Consider the following 23,603-nt stretch of genomic DNA (forward strand, 5'->3'; position numbering starts at 1 on the left):
TCTAACTTTCTCTCTGTTGAACACCACCACTCCTTCTCTAAACCTCACCTTCTCTTCTTGACAGAGACTCAGCTGTTTGAGGCAACTGACAGCAAACCTAAAATGCGTGACTTACGAAGCAGTGTCCCCGAAATGGAAACAGAAGAATACCATAGTGCCCCCGACAACAGGGCAAGCAAGATACAGCCCAGTGTGCCCGGGAACGTGCCGACACCCCCACACGGACCCCACAGGTTAGCCGCCACCAGTCAAAACAACCCCCGGCAACAACGGCATATGTCAGCCCGGGCCGTGCGCCCCTATGTCACGCAGCCACCACGCCGTCACCATCATAGGAGAAGGACACTACCTTCACGGAGTGGGATTGTTGAACCAGCTAGGGGTGGAGTTGTTCTAGACACTCCAGACGGCGCCCCTCCTCGTGAGACTGCCTATTGTCGCTCCGAAAGTGTCCTGGTAGAGACGGCCTGTTGTCGCTCCCGCCCTCATGAGACGGCCTATTGTCGCTCCGAAAGTGTCCCGGTAGAGATAGCCTATTGTTGCTCCCTCCCTCGTGAGACAGTCTATTGTCGCTCCGAAAGTGTCCCGGTAGAGACGGCCTATTGTCGCTCCCCTCCTCGTGAGACGGCCTATTGTTGCTCCGAAAGTGTCCCGGTAGAGACGGCCTATTGTTGCTCCCCTCCTTGTGAGATGGCTTATTGTCGCTCCCCTCCTCGTGAGACAGCTTATTGTCGCTCCGAAGGTGCGCCGGTAGAGACAGCCTATTGTCGCTCCCGCCCTCGTGAGACAGCCTATTGTCGCTCCGAAAGTGTCCTGGTAGAGACGGCCTATTGTCGCTCCCCTCCTCGTGAGATGGACTATTGTCGCTCCAAAGGTGCCCTGGTAGAGACGGCTTATTGTCGCTCCCGCCCTCGTGAGACGGCCCACTGTCGCTCCGAAGGTGCACGGAAGGAGGTAAGGAGCGAGACGTCACCCAGGCAGGAGACAAGAACCCAGGCCTCCCGTACCAGAGTGGCCCAGTCAGGCCTCACAGCCTCCCCTGGCCTCCGCTCCCTACGCCTGGCTCTGGAACAGATGCACCTGACGGGCCCCAGCGTAAGCCGATGCCGCAGCCCTCCTCTGTTGGCGCCCCTAGACGCTGGAGACCGCAGTCCGCGGTCTCTCCCGATCCTCCCCAGGACTCCCAGGCGCGATCTCCATACTCCCCCACGGCGACGTACGGCTCCCACCTCCGGCCGAGACTTACAGCAGAGGTTCCTGGAGCTATTCGGCCCCAGTCCCGAGGGCCATACCCCTGAGCCCAGCCCGGAAGCCACGGGTATCCCATGACTCGAGAGGACGCCCCTACGAGTTGTCCCACGCCCTATTGGCACGCCTCCCCTTGGCGGTGCCCCTAGCCCGGCAGGATTGCCGACGGCGTGTTCCCGCCCCTGCCCCCCACGATGAATACGTGTGATGCTGCCCAGAAACAGTGCAAGTGATTTAGGTTAAGTGTGACTTTGCCTAGTGTAGTATCGTGCAGTAACTTAATATAGTGAATATCGGGGCAAGTAAGATCACAGTGAGAGAATAAAGGACAAGTGTGCGAACCAAGATCTAATGAACTATATTTATGAGTGACGTCCCCTATATACAATTAGTAAGACTGTGCCGCCTGGAAATTCCTCCGTAGGAATACACCCCTACTGCTGTGAGCTCTAAAGAAGTAATACGAGAAAGTGTTAGTGATATTCCCCCACTCCCGCTACCCATAAATCCTGTACGACATTCCCTCGTCCCAGTATCTAGTGTAAGTGTAAACCAAGAATAGAATCAATTACCAAAGTCCCTTTGCTATTGGAAAACGTGTAATCCTCATTGTTAATCCTTGCCTTGCTCCAGTATTACCATAACTCCCTCCTAGCCATCACAAGTCACTCCCCGCACCCCCCCCTTTTCTCCCCCCCTTTGTGAGACTCACTCCCCGCGCCTCACGCGCGCGCCTATATTCACTGTACCCTGAATACACTAGGTTTGATTGGTTGGCATTAATATCAGATAAGCAAGTGTCCTGCGAGATACACATGTCCTAGATAAGGGTTTTATATTGCTATATATTATGTTGTAATATCTGCTGATTTGTCCTGTGTCTGATTGTGGTAATATACGTGTAAAGGTTATTGCCTAGAGTTTTTGTGTCCTGCCTCTCTTTATTGCACTAAGCTCCGGTCTCGAAAGAGGACCCCGCTCCACGTTAGGTGTTTTAGGAACGAGAAGTCGAGCCTATTTACACCTAGCATTACAAAACCCTTTTCTGTTTCCTCCTACTTTCTGTATACTCATTTCAAAGCCAAAGGTGGCTTTTGTGTAGCCTATATGTACGCAACGATTTATCTTACTCTCGTGTTCCTGAACTTGATTCTTCTGAATTCTCTACTGCCTGGCTTCGGCTTTCTTGTCATTCTTTGACTAAATATATCTGCGCTGTATACTTACCTCCCAATTCTACTGACCGTTAAAAATTCTTTGACTATCTTACATCTAAGATGGAACACATTCCATCCACTTCTCCTTCCTCTGAAATCTCCATTCTAGGAGATTTCAATGTTCACCATCACCTTTGGCTCTCCTCTCCTTTCACTGACCCACCTGGTGAACAAGCCTATATCTTTTCTATCCTCAATGACCTAGAGCAGCTCGTACAGCACCCTACCCATATCCCTGACTGCCTTGGAGAGAGCTCCAACAAACTTGACCTCTTCCTTACAACTAATCCTTCTGCTTACACTGTTAATCTTTCCTCTCCGTTGGGATCCTCCGATCACAACCTTATTACCTTAACCTGTCCCATCTCTCTGGTACGGCCTGTGGACCCTCCGAAGAAACGTAGTTTGTGGCACTTTGGAGCTGCAGACTGGGAGGCCCTCAGGCAGTACTTCTTTGATTTTCCCTGGAATGATTATTGCCTCCACGGCCGGGAGCCATCTGAGTGTGCCTTGCACATTACGGAGGTTATTCTATTGGGTATGGAAGCATACATTCCCTTCTCATATGCTTTCTCTAATGCAAGAAAGCCTTGGTTTAATCATGCTTGTTCTAATGCTGTCTGCAACAAGGAGAGGGCCTATAAAAGGTACCAGAGCCAACCCACCCCTGAATTACATCTTGTTTATGTTTCTGCCCGGAATCGTGCTAAGTCTGTACTACGCTCTGCTAAAAATAAATTCATCCGTACTAAATGCTGTGAACTCTCTAACTCGAATTCTTCCCGCTCCTTCTGGCACCTTGCCAAAAACCTTTCTAACGACCTTTCCTCATTATCCTTCCCTCCTCTTTTCTGATGGCTCTGCAGCTATTTCGTCTACTGATAAAGCAGATCTCTTCACTCAGACTTTCTCTTCCAATTCCAACTTAGACGATTCCGGTGCTGTTCCTCCATCACTTCCCCCCCTCAGACTTCCTCATGGCTGACATTAAAGTTTCTTCAGCTGATGTATATTCTGCCATCACTGGCGTCAATACTAACAAGGCATATTGGCCTGATGGAGTCCCTCCTGTTGTCCTCAAGAACTGTGCTTCAGTGCTTACACCCTGCCTAGGTAAACTCTTTCGTCTTTGTCTGTCAACTTTTACCTTTCCTTCCTGTTGGAAGTTTGCTCTAATTCAGCCAGTCTCAAAGAAGGGTGACCATTTCCAACTCTCTAACTATCGTCCAATTGCTTTAACATCCTGTATCTCAAAAGTTTTCAAGCCAATTCATAACAAAAATTTTAAAGCATCTTTCCTATCACAACTTTCTTTCTGATCGGCAGTATGAGTTCCGTCAGGGATGTTCCACTGGCGATCTTCTCAACTACCTTTCGGACTCCTGGTCATCCTCCTTTCGGGACTTTGGTGAAAGCTTTGCCATTGCACTTGACATCTCGAAGGCATAAGTCTTTAATTTCCAAACTGCCCTCTTACCGTTTCTATCCTTCTATATCTGTGCCTTCATCTACAGCTTCCTTTCTGGTCGTTCTATAGCCGCTGCTGTAGACAGCCATCGTTCTTCTCCTAGATCTATCAACAGTGGTGTTCCTTAGGGCTCTGTCCTATCACCAACTCTCTTCCTTTTATTCATCAATGACCTTCTAAGCTGTACATCTAACCCTATCCACTCGTACGCTGATGATTTCACCCTTCACCTATCCATTCAGTTCCTGCAACGTCCATCTCAACAGTTACTGCAACAAACAAGGGATGAGGCTATGGCACACATAATGTCTGACTTGGCTTGTATCTCTGATGGGTAAAAATAATCTTGTTGTTTTTAATGCATCAAAAACTCAGTTTTTACACCTATCAACCCAACACAATCTTCCACAGGAGTAGCCACGAATGTTTAATAACATCCAGCTCAATCCTGCATCATCCTTGAACATGCTTCGGGTTTCATTCACTTGGGACTTATCTTGGAAAGGTCATATTGCATCTCTTGTAAAATCTGCTTCCATGAAATTAGGTGTGCTAAGCCTACTCTGTATCTTCTTTACCCCTGCACAGTTGTTGACTTTACACACGGGTTTTATTCGCCCATGTTTAGAGTACAACTTTCATATGTGGGCAGGCTCCCCACATACAGCTCTTCTCAATACGGTGGAGTCAAAGGCTTTTCATCTCATCAACTTTCCTCTTCTTACTGGCTCCCTTCAACCTCTGTCTTTTCGCCGCACTGTTGGATCTTTATCTCTTTTCTATCGCTGCTTCACTGGTCACTGCTCCTCTGAACTGTCTGCTTGCATCCCTTCACCTCTACAACGGATGCGTAGCACGAGTCTAGCAACAAACTCATCCCTTTTCTGTGCAACTCTCTAATGCAAGAGTTAACTGTTACTCCCAGTCCTTCATTTATGCAACAGGTCAGCTCTGGAACTGTCTCCCTCTATCTGTATTTCCTACTTCCTATGAACCCCAGTCTTTCAAACCCAGTGTGTCCAGGCATCTCGAATTGAACGGATCTCGAATTTGGCTCTCTTTTGTATTGTTTTTGTTTTTTCCTTGGAAGGAAAGATTTGCAGACTCATGGCCTTTGGTTTCCTCTTTCTTGCATTATATATATATATATATATATATATATATATATATATATATATATATATATATATATATATATATATATATATATATATATATATATATATATATATATATATATGAGAGGGGAAAAACCAGCAGGCAATTAAGCAACTTTTTCAACCTGTAACCATTACTATGTCCTCTGGCAACTCGACTCATCCACCACTACCATCAACAGCAACGAAACAAAATTCACAAGACACCATACATTATGCGGCGTGTAGCGTTTTCATTAAGGTAAAACCGTACATATGAACAGATACCAAGAGATGCTTAGTCGCTGTGCTCATCTACGTAGTTTCGACCTTTGATCCTGTGGCGGGTTATTCACTCAGTATCCTGGGATGCAAGGGAACTGCATCATCCAAGTCTTTCCAAGGCCAAATTAAATCTCCCGAGGATAGAAAAATAAAACAAACTCGACCAGGGGATTAACTCCTCGGTTGTGAAATACCATATTCCTTTTTTTCCCGGCTAACGGTAGGGCAGTAAAGAGGTTAACAAAAGGTTTCAGTTGCCGTCTTCGTCAAGGATGATGACATCTGCACCACAGTTATACTTTGACTATGATCTGTATATTCCATCCTTAGGGTGGAAAGAGGTTTGGGTGGTGGTGGTGATGATGATGATGATGATGTGTTATCGTCGAGTTAACGCCACACTACAGACTACTTGTCGCAATGAGAACCGTCTAAGGAAGAGTTTAAGGATTAAGCCAGTGAACCCGGGGACGTCTTTTTTTTCTTCATTTTATTCTTGTCATCTCCTGACGATTTTACTCAACGTACGAGACTTCGAACTGGCGGGGCTAGATATACTCTTAATAAACCCCTTCAGTAAAACAGACCTTTCATAAGCTGAATAAAATTGTCTGGTGTAGTCTGTTTTCATATGACAGCCGGGGCTCTCCTTAAGTCGAATTCTACTTCTGGTTACACGAAATTCGATGAGCCTTAATTATGAGGTAGGAATGAGTCCTTGGTTATGAGTCAACCTTCTAATCTGATTGAACTTGGCCATCAACTTAGCACTGCAAGAAGTGGATGCCTTAGAATTTCACTGCCTTGCTATAATTCACCCTTTCACTACCAGTAAAACATCTTTGTTGGCGAGGTACGAGCGAGGCCTTTTAAATTCGAAGCACTGAAATGTCGCCTTACACCCCGAGGACGCCTAGAGTATACGTTGGCTATCTTCCTACTAAGTTTCATGCCTTTACGACGAACTGTTCGGCCTGTGGCCTTCTTTTGAAGATTTTTGTCATGCTGCACTTGACGCGAGTCACGTGCCACGTGCACCGGCTGGGTGTGATGAAACCTGTCAAAAACAAATCTTAAAGAATTGGGCTGTTATAAGATGGAAACCACGCAGTGAACGGCCTTGTGGTTGCTGATATAAGATTCTCAAATGCGTTACGGTCGGGCCGGGTTGAGCCGCTCATATGTGAGAAAATGCCACTACTTGAGATACTCGCGAAGGCGAAGCCCTCGCTCGCAAGTGGTGTCCCTACTAAGTATATGCTATCTTCCGGTGGTACAAAGAGAGAGAGAGAGAGAGAGAGAGAACGTCCTCGGGCTTTTGAACATGAACTAAGTGGACTGTAGGCTGAAATTTGCCATCTGCAGTCCATCATCTACTTCTCGGGGGATAAGAAGAGGGACACTGGTATAACCGACAGCAGATCCGCCTGGTCATGTTGATGCCACCACGTGATGGCGTCCCTCCCCAGGAACTCAGACTAAATAACTTTCCTCCACACCTGTACGGCCTATTTTTAGTCCTTGTGATTGCTCTTGCTATTCTCCAGTCGCTTTGTATTTATCAGACGGAACAGAGCCATTCCAACAACTTGAATACGGTACGTGGTTGCATACTGTATGAGACAATGGTGGGCTAGAAATGAGTCTCCCTGTTTACTAGCCAGATCAATCCTTAAGTCTGACAACACTTGGTCATTAACTGAGCTGCAGTTTATTAAGCCTTAGTTAAGAGTTAAGAAGTCTCCTTGGTTATCAGTCAAATCAGCCCTTCAGTCTGACTACGCTTGGCCATCAACTGAGCTGAAAGGAGTTAGGAATCTCCCTCAGGTTAGAATAGACATGCGAGTTTTGCTTATTTATTTATTTATTATATTTACTGTCTCATCCCATGTTTAGGTGATAAAAGAGTACTGGATGATGATGATGATGATGATGATGATGGCAGTGGTGTTCGGTGGTGGGCATAATGATGATGATGATGGTGGTGGTAGGGTCGTCGTCGTTATAATGATGATGCTGGTTGTGGTGGTAGCAATAACGATGGTGATGGTGGTGGTGGTGTCAGTAATAATAATGATGGTGGTGGTGGTGATGATGATTTAGTTCGACCCTTCAGTACGATGACGTCTTATACTCGTCCCTTCCCCATATGCTCTCGTTCAGTTTAGGGCCAACCTCTCGTAGTATAAGAGAAACTCCCAATAACATCGTCAGTCCCAGAACGTAATTTTACCTCGTATTCTTATCCCCAGACCATTTTATTCAGTTTGGGATATTTTTTTACGAGAGGAGGATTTTTTTACATTCTTGTTAACGTCAGATGATAATGATAAGGATTTTTTATTAGAGGGATGTTTCTTATATAATACCTTTACCTCCAGACGATTTTCTCTGTTTAGGAAAAAAATTCTCGAGCAGGAGAAATGAGATACAGCCCTCATTACTTCCTTCAACACGAGAGGATCTTCTAATGCTGATTAAATTGGTCCGACAATACCATTGATAAGGTAAAAAAAAAAAAAAATACTTCACTGGATGCAAGGAGTAAAAAAAAAAAAAAAATGGGTATAAGCCCCCCGGTTCGAAAAATCTCCCCCAACTTGAATACAATTATCTTGTTTGAGTTGCCGCGGGGGTGTGATGAGGGTGTGAGGGCAGGTGTGAGGTGATGGTAAGGGTGATTTGAGGGTGAGATGAGGGTGTGAGGGAAGGTTGGAGGTGATCGTAAGAATGAGTTGGGTGAGGTGAGGGTAAGGTTGAGGTGAGGATGAGAATGAGGTGAGGGTACGGATGAGGTGAGGGTGAGGGTAAGGGGTAAGATGAGGGTGAGGGCAGATGCTAGAAGGGTGAGGAGTAAGTGTACAGGAACGATCTCCCAACAAGTGTGACAGGTACAGTAGGTATCTCCGGGTCACACCAGTTCGGAGCACACCTGTCCTGTGTTGGCACCACCTGTTCAACTCGTTCACCTGCCCGCCACCCAGAACATGGTCAACAGCAATGTATATTTCGTCACACCTTTACAACTGACATACTAGTAGCCTACAGGTGTGTCTGTGTACAGTATTATGTAAATTGTTCTTACAGTACGGTTTTCGTCAACAAATAATAAAGGGAAAAGATAAAAATAGTATACGAGACATGCATGAATGCCCTGTAAATGTGTATGTTCATCTACATACATCATAATGATTAGTGTCCTTGAAGGATAAATTCAAGCACTCATACAGTGAAAAAAAGCTATGCATGTTTCATATACCATTCAAACAAAGTAACTGTTTCTTCCCTCCACAGTAATTAGGTAACAATTTTTTATGTGCACTCTCTTAACATTCTGATTGTCCTAATTTCATTATATCCTCAGTTTTCATCATTAGTTTGCATTCCCCCCCCCCCTCTCTCGTATGTTGGCTTGTCATTACATATTGCTCATTGCATATATATATATATATATATATATATATATATATATATATATATATAGAGAGAGAGAGAGAGAGAGAGAGAGAGAGAGAGAGAACCTCTGTGGTAGAGTGGTAGAGTGTGCATTTCACACGCTGGTGAGCGCGGGTTCGCCTCCCGCCAGAGTTGTAAAGACTTCGGGAAGCGTTCACCAAGCCACTTGCTACTTTGGCGGACATAAGGGGTGCTGTGGTTGAACCAGTGTCGCATACTAGTATGCTTGCACCCAATCGGCTTAAGGCGGGCCGATTACACTTGGTTCACAGTCTACAAACACATCCAAAGCCACTGCAACACTACAATCACACTCACATGCAATTCTCACCCTACATATAGTCTCTACCAGACAGCCTAAGCCACTGGGTAGAGATACATTGGCTGTATCGTCCCTGCTTCGGTAGGGATAGGCCGGTCCTGCAGTGGACCTCAATGGCTGATGATGATGATGATTATATATATATATATATATATATATATATATATATATATATATATATATATATATATATATATATATACTCTAGTGGAAGCAAGAATATCAAAGATGGTCCTCAGAATGAAAGGATTAACTACTTCAACCCAATGACGTATTTTTACACTTTATTCTTGCTCCATCCAGACGATTTCATTCATCTCAGTTAAAAAAGAAAAAAGTAGCTACTAAATGGAATGATAACGGTCCTACTTACCCCCCCTTTGAAAACTCTCCTAGGCTGAAAAAAACCGTCTGAATATACCAAAATTAATAGCAAAAATTCGTCCTGGGAGCAAAGGGGTTAACCACTTGTACAGTCAGAGAACAACTCTCTTCCCAGTTCTGTCTGATGAAAATTTACAACCGGCGAAACACACTGAAAACCCCATCTCTGCCAGTGCATGTTTCAGTAGGCTTCGATTTTTCCGTTATGTATTCGTCAGACTTTGGGAAGAAACCTGTGTCTGTCTGTATACATAATATTATTCATGCTATGGACACACCTACACATACTGAGTACGTGTATTTCCTTTTATTCTTAATACCTTCAGACGCTTTTATCCAGCTTGAGACGTTTCGATTTGGAGGGGTTAGACACAGGCCACACTCATTCATTCACCACGAGAGACCTTTTCTTAAGCTGAATAAAACCGTCTGGTGGAAGAAAAATTGAAAAAAAAAAAAAGCGTCACGAACCCGAGTACGCCATTCGGATTCCATTCTCAAACCTGGCCTGGATTTCCGTCCTCTTGCAGCTTATTTCACGTACTACATCTTTTCCACGGCACTTCTTGGTGACAAGAATCACATTCTACCGTTAATATATTACTACAACTCAGCAGTCAAGATGGAGAGATGTCAATTTTAGGTCAGGTCAGAGTAAAAAGAGTATAGGCGATTATTTGCAACTTTGCAGATCCCCTTATGAGAGAAAGTGTTACTGAAGGCTATATCTAACCCCTCCAGTTACATTATTTTGAGCAGAGCGTAGTACAGACTTAGCACGATTCCGGGCAGAAACATAAACAAGATGTGATTCAGGGGTGGGTTGGCTCTGGTACCTTTTATAGGCCCTCTCCTTGTTGCAGACAGCATTAGAACAAGCATGATTAAACCAAGGCTTTCTTGCATTAGAGAAAGCATATGAGAAGGGAATGTATGCTTCCATACCCAATAGAATAACCTCCGTAATGCGCAAAGCACACTTAGATGGCTCCCGGCCGTGGAAGCAATAATCATTCCAGGGAAAATCAAAGAAGTACTGCCTGAGGGCCTCCCAGTCTGCAGCTCCAAAGTGCCACAGACTACGTTTCTTCGGAGGGTCCACAGGCCGTACCAGAGCGATAGGACAGGTTAAGGTAATAAGGTTGTGATCGGAGGATCCCAACGGAGAGGAAAGATTAACAGTGTAAGCAGAAGGATTAGTTGTAAGGAAGAGGTCAAGTTTGTTGGAGCTCTCTCCAAGGCAGTCAGGGATATGGGTAGGGTGCTGTACGAGCTGCTCTAGGTCATTAAGGATAGAAAAGATATAGGCTTGTTCACCAGGTGGGTCAGTGAAAGGAGAGGAGAGCCAAAGGTGGTGATGAACATTGAAATCTCCTAGAATGGAGATTTCAGAGGAAGGAGAAGTGGATGGAATGTGTTCCATCTTAGATGTAAGATAGTCAAAGAATTTTTCACGGTCAGTAGAATTAGGAGGTAAGTAAACAGCACAGATATATTTAGTCAAAGAATGACAAGAAAGCCGAAGCCAGGCAGCAGAGAATTCAGAAGAATCAAGTTCAGGAACACGAGAGCAAGATAAATCGTTGAATACATATAGGCTACACAAAAGCCACCTTTGGCTTTGAAATGAGTATACAGAAAGTAGGAGGAAACAGAAAAGGGTTTGCTGTCAGTTACCTCAAACAGCTGAGTCTCTGTCAAGAAGAGAAGGTGAGCTTTAGAGGAGGAGTGGTGGTGTTCAACAGAGAGAAAGTTAGAGGAAAGGCTGCGAATGCTGTAGAAATGAAGAAGTGAGTCAGACGGTGGTTCCAGGCATCTCTCTGTGTCGTCACCGGGAGAGGGGCGGATGGTGGGGGAATTTATGGTCCCCCCCCCTGGGGACTCCGAGGCCTGATTTACTGACGCCATTTTTCTTTTTTTTTAATTTTGAAAAGGAAGTGTAGTGTGTATTGTGCATGTAGTTTGTTGTTGACAGTTAAAGAAACTTGTATTGGAGAGCATGCTGAAAAAGTTTAGCAAAGGGGGATGGTCTGGAACTAGTCCCAAGGGCTGATGAAACGGGAGATTAAGACGATTCCTCCGTTTCCGAAGACATTGCTACTTCATCGGGTGAACCTGAATCTACGTGGCCTGGAAGGCTTTGTAGACCTCTTCCTACTTCCTTCATTACAAAGTTTGCACAATAATTATTATTTGAACAGCTGATAATATATTCAAGAGCTTCTGTGCATATAATTTGCCAGTGAAAAGTATATAATTTTACGGGTGGAGGGTGACGTCACAGGAGCATTGTGGGAGATGAGACGGAGCTGCTGGAGATGAGATCAGCGATGACTGCATTTATTATTATTTATGGTGTTTCTTCGCTTATTTTTACGGTAATTATCATATCTGTATATTTATTAGTATCTTGTGCCTTTATGGGGAATTGGAGTTGGTTGATATAGTGTATAATTATTAGCTATGAGGACGATATAGGGCGGTGTGCGCCCCAGGCATCCAAGACGTCCCTTTAAAACCGATTAGCAGACGGTGCTATTTAAATCTCATGTTATTTCAAGCATCCATATTTATTTTTTGGATTTGAATATCGTCAGTACATGAGTACGTGTTGGAGATTAATATCAACGAAAATCAAGTAGATGTGTGGTGTAATATTTTGGAAGGTGAAATAAGTTTACATTTGATTTAAAGGCCCCGGTGGCGGCCATTTAATTAGACAGGCTGAGTGTCAATTTAAATAACCGAGTATTGCCTCCATCCATTAAGGGTATGGAAAAGACCTGTAGATTATTATATCCTTTTTGAGGGGGGGGGTGAGTTGGGGGGAGGGTAGTCAAATGGTGGGTGACAGAGCGACTTGGAGGCGTTTTGTCTGCGGCCACTCTTTGCGGGATTAGGGCGTCGGGCAATAGATAGATAGATGTTAATTAATTGTGGTAGGATTTTTGTGTGTGTGTGAAAGTAAAATGGCGTTGATACGTGACAGGCCACAGGTGCTCCCGAGCAGGAGAATGGAAGCAGTTTACATCGCCAAAAAAGTCGGCCATCTTAGTGTATAGCAGGATGGGTAGGCTTTAGAAATTAACATGGCAAAGGAACCTATTGGATTTGGGTAGTTTTTTGGTGATATTTGAGAATTTTAATGGTGTATATATATAGAAAATAAGGCGGTTTTCATTTTAAGGTACGGTCCTGTTGTATATGGTCTGGGATATGCCTCTGAACCGACACTGCAGCTCACCATCCACGTCCTGGGGCAGGGGGGATGGGGAGAGTTTAGAGCAGTTGGCAAGCCCAGGTGGATTCTTCATTCCATCTCTGATGATTGTTTGGGCTCCAATGATTATTCGTTTGGGCTCCGGTGACTCTTCGTCCAGGCCCTGATGATTCCTTGTCCAGGCAGGTCCTACAGTCAGGCTCGTCGATTCCTCCAAAGGGAAGATGCGTACTCCAGTGTCGACTGCTATGGCAGGTAAATATAAAGATAATAATTTGAATTGTTACAGGAAAGCCCCCCGTTATCTGTAGGGGTTAGGTTGTCCCCTCAGGATTTTTTTTTAAATCGAGGGCATCATATCTGCATAAAAACTCCCAGTGTATGAGTATTTTTTTTTTTATCAGGCACATTGGGTCTGGTTAGTACTTGGATGAGTGACCGCCTGGGAACACCAGATGCTGTTGGCATCCCTACGTGTCAAGTGGGGTTGGTGGAGGATTAGTGCCCCTCCCTGTAAAACAATTAACTCTAAGCCCTTGGCCACCCCGTTTGGGATACATGGCGTCTGGCAATGAATGAATGAATGAACATCATATCTGCATAAAAACTCCTTATGAGTTTTTTTTTTTCTAATCGAGCTCATCATATCAGTTTAATAACTTCATGCGAGTATTTTTTTAAATCGAGCGCTTCATATCAGCATAAAAACTCCTTCATATGAGTATTTTTTTTTAAATTGAGCACTTCATGGCAGCATAAAAGCTCTAGTGTATGAGTATTTTTAATAGAGGGCATCATATCAACATGAAAGCTATGAGTATTTTTTTTTTTAATCGAGTACTTCATATCAGCATAAAAACTCCTGTATATGAGTACAGGTATTTCTTTTAATCGAGCGCTTTATATCAGCATAAAAACTGCATAAGAGTATTTTTTTTTTTTTTTTCCTATTGAGTGCCTTGTATGAGCAGGACGACTAGTACTAATGGGTACTTTTTCATATCAAGCGCCACATTTGCACAGGAAAACTCTGAACATATGTATACTGTATTTCTTTGTACTGGGGACTTTGTGTAAGTGGAATAGCTTACATATGGGTATTTTTTTCATACTGGGTATGTCATGTGAACAGGAAAATAATTAGAAATCGGTATTTTTTCACATCAAACATCTTGCATGCACAGGAAAGCTTTTGCATGTGGATATTTGTTTGTATTGAGCACTTCGTATAAGTGGGAAAGCACCTATGTATGGGCATTTTTTCATATTAAGCACCTCATATTAGCAGAAAGACTTTTACATATGGGTATTTTTTCATATCAAGACTTTGTATAAATAGAAAGACTTTTATGTATGGGTAGTTTTTCATATCAAGCACCTCGTATAAGCAAAACAACTCTTACGTATGGGTATTATTTCACATCGAGGTCTTGTATTGCTGGAAGACTCTTTATTTATGGGTATTTTTTCATATCCAGTGCCTCATATCAACAGGAAAACCATTACACTCAACCCTTGGCTATCACTCCCAATTGGTCCCGCTATGGCTGCGCTATAGCTGAAACCGTGATAGCCGAATTGAAGAACTTATGGTAATAATTCTAATTTTTTTTTTTTTTTTTTTTTTTTTTAAGTGTCCGACTCTGGGCAAAGGCTCAGGGCCTATTTCTTGGGGGCAGTTGCCTAACCCAAGGCCCAGTAGTCCTCCTACACCTCCACATGTCACCACTTCGGCGCTAACACCCACCGTCCATATTGAATACATGCTAGGGCTGTCTCATACAGAACTGGTGTATTGGTATTAGCGGGGGTACTTTTACGACATGTCGGCGGGTCATCTGGTAGGTCAGGAAAGTCTGCTTTTAGGAAATTCAAATCCTTAAACTGTTCCCTGCCCCAGCCGAGATTCGATCCTGGGTCCATTAGGACTGCAAGCCGCCCTATGATTCAGCCACCGCCTCCCCCATGTGCCATGGCCTCAATATTTATCCCTAAGATACCTTTTTTTGTACCACATATTAATATATAATAGTCTAAAAATGAGCATGTTTTATGATGTGATCATGATTCTTATAAATACCCCTCACAGTTGTTTCATTGATGTTATGCTTCTTCCCCACACTTTGCTTGGTCTCACCATTCTCTATAAGTTTCACATTTCCAGTTTATCTGCATAACTTAGGTTCTTCCTCTTCTTTATTTCCCTGCCAGGTGCTGCAGCATTGTGTTGGGTGATGGTAGGGGGACGGGGAGGGGGTACGTTGGCCATGGTCATATCATAAAAAAAGTTATTGTTCTCTCTATCACTGTTCACAGTCTGAGGGCATGCACTTGAATGGTTTGGCGGGCAGGAGACTCAGTTGGGTGGCCAATCAGCGCTCGGCTGGCGTTTACGTCACACGACCAGTCACGGAGTGAAGCTTTTGTTATATATATATATATATATTTACACACACACACTTGCTGGTGCAGTGGTAACGTTCTCGCTTGCCAACCGGTGGACGGGAGTTCGTGCCTCGCTCAGGTTGCGAAAAGTTTCACTGACGAAGTGGGTGGTTACTGTCCCCCTTGAGCAAGGGGACGGGTGTGTGCGTGTGTGAAGGTCACAGCCTTGCCCTTAGATCGGACTATATGAGCTCTCAGCTCCCTTCCGGGAGGGTATAAGCTGACGATCACGACCATCAAGTGATCCTGACTGACCCTGTGAATTATACACACACACACACACACACACACACACACACACACACACACACACCATCCACTAACTTGATGTAGCGCTGCTATCAGGTGTCTGCCCTTTCCTCTCCTCCATCCTTCTTTCCTTTCATCCTCTTCTCCTTTTTTTTTCCTTTCATTCTTTCCTCGTCTTCCTGCCTCCGGGTGACTTTATGTTCCCTCTTCTGTCTTTCCTTCCTTCATTCTTTCCTCTTCCTTCTGCCTGTAGGTGACTCTACACTGAGTGACAAGCCAAATGGTTTCCTGTACACCAGGAAACCATTTACTGTGCTGGATGGCAACCATATAACCAACTTATGTTTGAGTATACGTGTGGACGTGCCCTAAAATAGTGGCCATATAATTTGTTGTTTGGTGGTGGTGGTGGTGGTGGTTGTAGCGGTAGCTGACTGAGCCCGGTGTGAGTAATTTTATTAAATTTTTAAGTACTTTATCGGTCTGAAAAGGTATTAATTACGAAACTACCTAGCTTTCAGTACAGTATCGGAAATAGATACCACTGATGCTGGCCAACAAAGTAATTGGTATCTTATCAAAATTTAATCACTGGTATTGCCCATCACTAGTAATCACCTGACAAATGTTAGAAAACTCCTCTTTCTCAAATTGTTGGAGCTGGACAATAAGTGGGGATGTGTGGCACTTGCTACTGAATGACAGCGGTACCATGTCTCTTCCAGCTGGCCAAACAACTTTGACCATTTGGTAGGGAGGTGGATGGCCATTTCAGCTCAGCTGGGGGGTTACGTTCTTGTACTTGCACACGGCTTTGCATGAGAGGCTGGCCAGCCAACTTTGATCATTTGGTAGGGAGGCGGACATCCATTTCGGCTCAACTGGTGGGTTACGTTGTTTTACTAGCCCATGGCTCAGCTTGAGAAGCCAGCCAGGCAACTTTGAACATTCGGTAGGGAGGCAGACGGCCATTTTTGCTGAGATTATGGATTAGGGTCTGTATTACTTGCACGCTGCCTAGAGCGTCTGAGTGATCCGTGGGACTTTGACCATTCAGTGAGGAGGCGGATAGCTAATTTTTCTCAGCAGGTGGGTTAGGGTCTGTATTACTCACGCATGGCAGTTAGCATCCGAGTGATCCGGGTGACTGGGGAGACTTTGACCGTTTGGTGAGGAGGTGGACAGCCATTTTCACTCACCCTGTGGGTTAGGGTCTGTATTACTCACACGGTGTCTAGAGCATCTGAGTGATCCGGGTGGCTGGAAACTTTGACTGTTCAGTGAGGAGGCGTACTGCCAATTTTGCTCAGCTGGTAGATTTGGGTCTATTAACAGCGTACAACCAGAGAGGCTGGCCGGCCTCACAACTGGTAATGTCGGAAATTTTTATGTTCAGATATGGACAAGGTAATCTGCACGCAGAAATAATAGAGCCAAGGCCTAACGTCCGGATACGGAGTGTCCTGATAATCGAGTGATTACTGTATGTCCAGTGATAGTAAACATGTGGATGATGTGAAGGCCCAGCCTTCCACAGGTGAAAAGATTGTGGCCAGTTTCTTTTATTTAGAAAAAAAAGTAAAAATTAAGCATCTCACAGTGGCATTGGAGGCACCATTGTCCTCCGTAATGAGTAGTGATAATGAAAGTAATAGTGACATTTCAGTTGATGACAGCATTATTGATCCCCATTATTGTCAAGGTGATACTGCTGTAACAGATATTGATAAAGAAATAGATTAGCCTCTTGCAGGGCCAAGTGGTATAGAAAATAATGAGTGATGTCCCATGTGATTATCCTAGCCTACAGGTTGTTGCATCACAGTGTGCTGGTGATAGCAATGATGATAGTGATGAAGATGGTGAAAGTCATGATCTTGGTGGTGCTAGTGGACAGGAAGGTGCAGGTGGTTGTCCCTGTGCTGCTATTGTACCAGAGGAAGGTAGTGATTATAATAGCCTACAAGTTGTTGAATCACAATGTGCAGTGATAGTGATGTTGAGAGCGATGATGACGGTGAGAGTCATGGTCCTGGTGGTGCTAGTGGATGAGAAGGTGCAGGTGGTTGTCCCTGTGCTGCTATTGTACTGTACTTGAGGAAGGTAGTGATAGTTATGGTGGTGGTCTCAGTGGTGCTACTGTACCTGAAAATGAAGAAAGTGATGGTGAAGGCCACCCTGTAGCTACTGGACAGCAAGGGAGAAGAAAAACTAGAGTTGTATTTACATTCTTATTATTATTATATTCTTTTGTTTTTATTGCATTAATATTGCATTGCCTCTGTCCGGGGAAATCCCGTGGTATAGGAATTTTTCTCATTTTTACCAGGTTATGGTTGCACCTACAACTTGTAAAACACTGTAACACACCATCAGCATTTGTAAAACCATAATGTTGTAGCTGTGCATATTGTTTTCATAGGCAAAAGACTGTCTTTTGTTAGAAAATCACACAGCACAAGTACTGAGTATGCAAATAAAACGGCGTTTATGAATATTTTTTCCAATGTTTTGTGAAAATTATTTTTATTGATAACTTTGCATAACATTTTGCTCAGTCTGGTGACATTCAGCTTCATTTTAAAACATAAAGGAACCCTCTAGCTATTGGCCAATGGTACTAGTTTGTATGTTATTGCTGTGTAAAGATTGTACAATTGCATGCAATATAAAACCATATCCTTTTTTTTTTTTTTTCTTCAAATTAATGGGAAAAATATAAAAAATAATAGCTTCTTTACCAAAAAGTTGTTGGATATTGCGCTGTTGAAACATTCAGCTTTAAAATGTTGCAAACAGCTTCATCCTAGCTCTGTTAGTTTTGGTGTTAATGCTCATCTAAAAAAAAAAAAAAAAAAAAAAAAAAAAAAAAATTGGCACTTTTAAAAAATGGCACTTGTGTATCATACTCTGCACAGGGCCTCATATAGCCCATCCAGCTTCAGAAGTTCCCTCCAAAATGAATAAAATTGTCTATTAGTAGTATTAGTAGCAGCAGTAGCCTCAGATTCATTTGACTGTGAACCCAGGATACTGCAGGCTGAAACTTCCCCTCTCCTGCAGCCCATCTTTCTCCTTTTGAGGCCAGGGAAGGAACTGAAGGATGTTTGTATAGCTGGGCAGCTCACTTAAATCAGTGCCATCGCATGATGATGTCCCTCTCCTGCAAGATAAAAAAAATATGTTTCTGGATTAAAGGGGTAACAGAAATCCAGGAAACTTGAGAAGTTGGCAAAGCTTCTGGGTGGCATGGTGCAGGCTACTGGAAATGCCACTGAAAAGCATGATGCAGCTGGAAAGTAAGAGAGCAAATGATGTTTAAGTAAACAAGCATAAATTGTACAGTACGCCAGAGCCGTGAAGTGCAAAAGGATTGTTAATACTGTACAGGTAGAACAGCATGTTAATTGTACTGTATTAATCTCTATGTTGAACAGTTTAGATGTAGATGTAGTTGTCTCTCTTTGGCAAACACTCAGCTGCAAGTGAATATAGTTAAAGTACAAGCTGAGGCTCTCAGAGTGTTTCAAATATTAAACATCTTTTAATTTTTTTTTTTTCCAGCAGATTCCAGCATGTTGGGAAGATATTAGCTAGTTTTGGCACTAGGTTTAGCTTCCAGTCCATAGAAAACAGCAGTTGTACCATGGCCAACCTCCGTGTGGGGATTCCTTAAATTGGAAGCATGGCATTATATATATACATATATGTATGTAATGTACATTTCGCAGTGCAGGACTCATACTTTGGAGCCATTATAGGATTTTTCTCATTATAGATCTTTGTTTTTTTTTCTTGTATTGTTAAATTGTGTACTATATGAGTATATAAGATTAGTAATGGACTGATTTTTGCTTCCTCTGGGTAAGGTAAACCAATGAAGGTTATGCATTGTTAAGTTAAATCAGTAAGAGTTATGCATTGTTCCAGGTGTAAAAGGACCCTCACAAGTCCTTGATGGCATGTAGAAAATAAACTAAGACAACCCTGATGAAGTCCAGTAACTTGACCTTGCTTCCCCAACTTGCTCTGCTGGCCCAATCAGGTAAGCTTATCGGTGGACATAAGTTAACCCCATCATTCTGTTGATGTTCAGGGTACAACATTTCTCTTTCTCTTTGCCAGGTGATTTCTTGTGTGGTGCAAGGACTGGTCAGTCAGTGGTATCAGTGTTTGTCCTGAGTCATTTATTTACTGGTTATATATCCTATTCTCACTCGCACTAATGTTCACACTTGTAGACTGAACTGTACTCGCAACACTTAAGGTGGCCAGGTGAGTTTATAGTGAAACACTGTTTACAGATCAAAGTGTGCTTTTAAATTTTCATCTTGCTGCCTTCACAAGATTTTGATAAAATTTGGGAGGACATCTGACAGTGATCAAGTCAATATACTTTATATAACCCCTCCAGGTGAAAAGATTCTCTCAGCATAATGCAGTCTTGTAATGATGGCTATAATGAAACAGAAAAAACCTCACTGGAAGTTAATCATTGAGACTTTTTTATTTATTTATTTATTTATTTATTTATTTTTTTAAATAAAATACCTCGCCTGGACAGTCTGGCGAGGTACAGGTACACCTCGGTATACAATACCCGTAGATGCGATACCCCAGCTTAACGATGGGGATAGAAATGCCATCATACCCCGCCTAATGATGGCCAAACCCTGGTTTAATGATGGGTTTTGATTTTTTTTACTGGTTTTGATGATATTTTAGACGAAAATTGTGTGTTTAGGTTGATTTATAAAATGTTTTTAGACTTAGATTAACGTGTTTTAGCCATAGGTAGGGTGAACATTGTCGTTTTAGGGTACAGTTTGTTAAGCTTGATTTTTTCCAAACATACTTGACGATTTTCAGATTTTATTTGTTGGTTTTAGTGAGTTATTTACAGTTTTTGGCTTAGACTAGCTTTTACAGCTGTTAGGCCATTTAGATTGGCTTTAAACTTGTTTTTGGGTTCATTTGGGTGGGTTCTGGACTTGGCTGGGAGGAAACCCAGGGCTGAAAAATGCATCCCATTACTTTACATGTTAATTCTACCCCGATATATGATACCCCGCCTAACGATGGGTTTTTACTAAACAATTGCATTGTTAAACCAGGGTATACCTGTAATGCTTTTGGTTGTTTGTTTGTTTGTTTGCAACATTACGGAAAAATGGCTGAATGAAATTACATAAAACTTTCAGGATGTGTGGGCACTGGTGCCAAAAGAAAGTGATTATGCTTTGGAGGCAATCAATTGACCCTGAAAGGTCAAAACCAAAGTCATGGATTTTCAGAGGGCTATAACTTGAAACTGATTGAAGATAGAGATATTTACCATCATTAGCCTAAAGGAACTCCGATATGGGCTTTTGTTTGGCACCAAGACTTTTGACCTTGACCAAAGGTCAAACTCAATGTCGTGGATATTCAGGGGGCAATAACTCGAAACTGGTTTCAGATAGATATTTACTATTGTCAACATATAGGAAATCCCAGATGGGCTTTTGATTGGTGCCATGACCTTCGACCTTAAGTAACCTTGATAGGTCAAATTCAAGGTCACGGTTATTCAGGGGGCTACATCTCGAAACTGGGTAAGATTTCGTTTTGTTTCTTTTTTTGCTTAATTTTTTAAAGGCTCCAACATGCCTGCATGCATTGACCTTGGTCACCCAATGGTGGCTGTCCATGCTGCTCAATCTTTGGCAGCCTCCCTGTTCAGGCCCTTAACCCAGAGATCACACTGACCTCGTTCCGGGTCTTTTTCGGTCTACCCCTCGCAATGCCCCCCCCCCCCTCCCCAATATTTACACTTCACATTTTCTGCACCCAGTTATCATCCCCCATCCTCTCCACATGCCCAAACCACCTCAATCTACCTCTCCTCATCACAACGTCAATACACTCCAGTCCCAGCCTACCTCCCATCTCATCAATCATAAATCCAGCCTCCCCAGGCCTTCCACGCAGGGATACACTGCACATCCACCTAACCTTTGTCATTTCTGTATGTCTGAGCCTGCGAATATTCTCTTCTTTTACTGCCCAGGTCTCACTACTGTGCAGTATTACACTCCTAACACATGCTGCATACAAAGATCCCTTAGCACGTAGGGAGAGCCCTCTCAATGTCAGGAGAGGCAACAGCTCCCCAAACTTCTTCCAACCACCTCTCACCCTAGCCACAGAGGTAGCTCCAGCCCCACCTCCAGCACATGACATGTCTCCCAAATAACAAAACTCTTTCACACACTCAAGAGGCTCACCAGCAAGTTCTATTCTATCCTTTCATGCCTGACAATCTCCACCTGCTCTCCGTGACATGCCGCACACGTGAAATCAGCATTATCTCGCAGTCTACTTCTAATACCACTACATCACTTATGCACCCACTTATGACAAACACTGCACTAGAGGGAATTACTTCCCATGCCCTTGTGGCAAATTGCACATGGCCTCTCTCCCTCTTTATTGACAGTACCAACACCAACCCCTATACTCGTTTATCATCACTTTTGTTTTATCTGCATTTGCTTTTAAGCCCTTGTGTCCCATACCATCTCTCCACTTTCTAAATCTTTCCTCCTCCTCTTTTTCATTCTCTGCAATCAACACCAAATCATCAGCATACAACATCTCCCACGGGAGTTCATTTCTGAAGTCAGGTGAGAGGGCTTCAAGTACAGTACCATGATTAATAACAAGGGACTCAAAACTGACCCCAGATGCACAGCAAGATTGAGAGATATTTACTATTATCGACATATAGGAAGTCCCATATGGGTTTTTAATTGGTATCATGACCTCTGACCTTAAGTGACCTTGAAAGGTCAAACTCAGTGTCATGGATATTATGGGTGTCTGTAACTCAAAACTGGTTGAAGATGGAGATATTTACTATGATCAAGATATACCAAGTCTCATATGGGCTTTCATTTGGCACCATGACCTTTGAGCTTGAGTGACCTTGAAAGGTCAGATGCAAGAGCACAGATTTTCAGAGAGCTATAACTTGAAAATGGTTGAAAATAAAATAACTGCTTTCGGGTGAGGTTTGTTGTGCCTGGCACTACTTGTTACTTATATTTTTATTCAATTTAGGATAGACTTGGAACTCGGGAGGTTAAATTCAGTTTCAACAACCACTTCAGTAATACAGATTTCCTAAGTTTAATGAAATTGTCAGGGAGCAGCAAGACTAAAGAAATACAGTAGAATGTTACTTGAATCCCAAGAGTTAATGATGGGGCCAATGTTTCCTCACATAGCTTGCATTGAACTGTGTATATATATATACTTTGAATCTGTTCTAAACAGACCAATCCCAGCTGAAGAGGACATTTTGCCAGCTGAGAGAGATTTGCAGATAGAAACAGGGGATATAACTTTGGAAGAGGTAGCAAAATCTATAAAGGAGTTAAAGAATTTTAAGGCCCCAGGAGAGGATGGAATATTCCCTGAAATGCTTAAGGCGGAAAATGACGAGTTGATGAATGCGCTTTTGAAACTTTTTAATGTGGCTTGGGTTAATGATGGAATTCCAGAAGAGTGGAAAAATGGAGTGATTATAAAAATACCAAAAAAGGGAGATTTAAGTGTGTGTGGCAATTGGAGGGGGATAACCTTGACACCTGTAGTTGCAAAAGTCTTTTCCAAAATCTTGTTGAACAGAATAGAGCCAGTAATTGATAAAAATTTTGAGAGAAGAACAAGCCGGATTTAGAAAGGGTCGAGGTTGTAATGATCAGATTTTTATTGTAAGGCATCTAATGCAACAAGCTAATGAGATGAAAATGCCACTTAGTATGTGTTTTGTGGATTTTGAAAAGGTGTTTGATAGTGTTTGACGTGGAACTATGTTGAAAATTATGAGATTGTATGGTATACCAGAAAAGTTTGTAAATATTATCAGAAGCCTGCATGAAGGTACTTTTTGTAAGGTAATGGTGGGTGGTTCTTTGAGTGATCCATTTCAAGTTAGGTCAGGAGTGACTTAAGGAGGAGTTCCTTCGCCATTGCTGTTTGTTTTGGTTATGGATTATGTTATGAAAAAGGTTGTAAGGAGAACAGGTGCAGGAATTAACTGGAAAGAAAATAAGAAGCTGATGGATTTGGACTATGCTGATGATATTGTACTGATTTGCGGAAGTATTTACAAGATGCAGAGGGTGCT

The sequence above is a fragment of the Coenobita brevimanus genome, chromosome 22 (genome assembly GCF_032717465.1).
Source record: "Coenobita brevimanus isolate Jiangsu-jjx chromosome 22, ASM3271746v2, whole genome shotgun sequence".
Lineage (NCBI taxonomy): Eukaryota > Metazoa > Arthropoda > Malacostraca > Decapoda > Coenobitidae > Coenobita > Coenobita brevimanus.